Genomic DNA, 2500 nt, shown 5'->3' with positions numbered 1-2500 from the left:
AACCCTGTTTATGGATATATGTATATGGGCTAAGATGTTTGTGTGTACCATTTGTGGTTGTTCATACCCATCTTTGAAAAATAATCTTCATATTCTTTTGTATAAGCAGAGAGGTAAATGTGCCAGATGCGTAGACAGGATCCCTGTTGCATCATTCTGTTCATGGCTCTGTAGCTAAAGTGTATTTTTAGATCATCTGTGCTTAAGTGGAACATCAATCTTGCTGGCTTGTTACAGTCGTGTCAACACAGTCACACACATGCTTGTTACAGTCGTGTCAACACAGTCACACACATGGCTTGTTACAGTCGTGTCAACACAGTCACACACATGGCTTGTTACAGTCGTGTCAACACAGTCACACACATGGCTTGTTACAGTCGTGTCAACACAGTCACACACATGCTTGTTACAGTCGTGTCAACACAGTCACACACATGCTTGTTACAGTCGTGTCAACACAGTCACACACATGCTTGACATGAGAACATTGAATACCACCGGCAGGATGCGTGCGTACACATCCAAGGTTGGTGACGCGTGATTTCTAACCCCACATAGGATAAGCAATAACCACGCCCTGTGGCGCTGGGATTGGCCAGGAGCATTGAAGCTTGGGACTAAAGCACCTGGGGTTTTTCATCTTTTAAAATAAAGATGTTTAAAAAACTATTGCTTGTTACATTTTCAGTGCTGTACCTTTTCTCTGGGTAAGAATTGAGCTTGAAATTAACGATATGATTAGGGATGCACCGATCGATCGGCACGTGACCGGAAATGGCCGATTTTCACGTGATCGGCCTCGATCGGTGATCTGTTCCGGTCACTCTAAATAGCCGATTCTGTGAGCCGATTTTCACATGACGTGCGCGCACCCCAAAGCACCGAGACAGGCACCCAGCCACCACACCACACACGCCAGCATACCTTCCTCATTGTGGATTTTTTTCACCGTCAGTGAAGTAGACAAAGCTCGCAGTTTGTCACACATGCAAGTCGAAAATAAGCCGTGGAGACAGAGGTGCGGCCGAGTCCCGCTCGGCTGGAGTCCAGTCTGAGCGACTCGCTTCACCTCACTGGCCCCTCTCTCTCTGCTCTCTCTCCCCGGGAAGCGGTGCTCCAGCAACCCGCCACCGCGCACAGCCGGCTTGGCGAGGTGAACGCGAGCATTGTGTCCAGTATAATAACCATTCCCCGACCTGCTTTTCCATTCCACATCAGCGCTGCTGCCTCAGCCTGTCAAGTCATGTTGTAACGTGACGTGGATACAGGAGAGACTATTTGTTTCGTATTGCAAATAGAACGACATGAGAACGACGGACATAATAATAAAAATGCATCGGACTCACAAGTGTGCAACGTTTTCTGTGCGTGACGATATTTTTTCGGATGGCAGATAAAAATACGCATACCAAACTTCGGACTGTGTGTAAACTCCGCCTGATATTCAGACTGAAGATCGTTACTGTAACTCATAAACTCATTTCCCCTCTACTCAAGAGGACTGGTCTGGAGCCAGTCTATAAACTCCTTGTCCATGGATCATTTTGATGTTCTGTTGCACCTGTTTTCTTTTGGAAAAGTAAATGCATGATAGCTGTGGGATATAGGCTATTGGATTTAATTTAATTTTTGTATTCATTGTATTTGCACAAAAAAGCTCTGTCCAGTAGCCTAACCTGGAACACTTTTATTTTGAGTGTTTGAGTGAGAAGGTCCTACTTCATGCAAATGATAAGAATTGTTTATTTGTTTATTTGGATCCCCATTAGATGTAAGAATTGTTCTATGAATCTTAATTTTTAAACAAAGTTACAAAAACGTTTGTGTAAGCTGTCAATTGTTGTTTTTAGAAAAAAAAATCGGAATCGGCAAAAATCGGTATCGGCAAGTCAGACTATTCAAAAATCGGAAATCGGAATCGGCCAAGAAAATGGCAATCGGTGCATCCCTAGATATGATACATTATATTATATGAGGTATGAACGTGAACACAACACCGTTTATATTATTGCATGTTTTTGTAGATTGTGTACATTTTGTAGATTACAATTATTATACTTATTATTATTATTATTACTATGCTAAGGAAGGTAGGTGACCATAATTAATTTCAATGTCTGCTCTCAATGTCCGCTCTCGAAATCGCTGTCCGTTCTCAAGAGCTATTCAGTTGGTTCATGAAATCGCTGGGCTGCGTGCCCTCCAGTGTTGCTCCTGGCCAATCCCGGCGCCACAGGGCGTGGTTATTGCTTATCCTATGTGGGGTTAGAAATCACGCGTTGGTGACAAACCAAGTGAAGTTAACTTTAGATGAATGATGGCAGAAACATGTCAATTTGAGATGATTTTGCTGGGCGTCTGCAAGCAGGTAGCCCAAAACGTGCACCCGGGTTTGCATGTTCCCTCTGTGCCCTGCCTGGCCACACGGTTATCCAGATGTGTGTAAACATCTGTGATGTTCTGAGGAGCATGATTGGCTGAGGCAGATCTTAACAGC

The 2500-nt window shown here is 44.0% G+C and overlaps 1 protein-coding gene across 1 annotated transcript in view; it reads left to right on the top strand.

Moving 5' to 3' along the window:
* LOC310784505 (nuclear receptor corepressor 2-like) overlaps nt 1–2500 on the top strand; it is a gene marked incomplete at its 3' end in the record, with an annotated part of 106766 nt that overhangs the window by 99418 nt on the left and 4848 nt on the right. The gene's annotated exons all lie outside the window — the stretch shown is intronic.

Source organism: Poromitra crassiceps (assembly GCF_964638095.1).
Source record: "Poromitra crassiceps genome assembly, chromosome: 10".
NCBI lineage: Eukaryota > Metazoa > Chordata > Actinopteri > Beryciformes > Melamphaidae > Poromitra > Poromitra crassiceps.
This window is presented reverse-complemented; position numbering and strand designations above follow the sequence as displayed.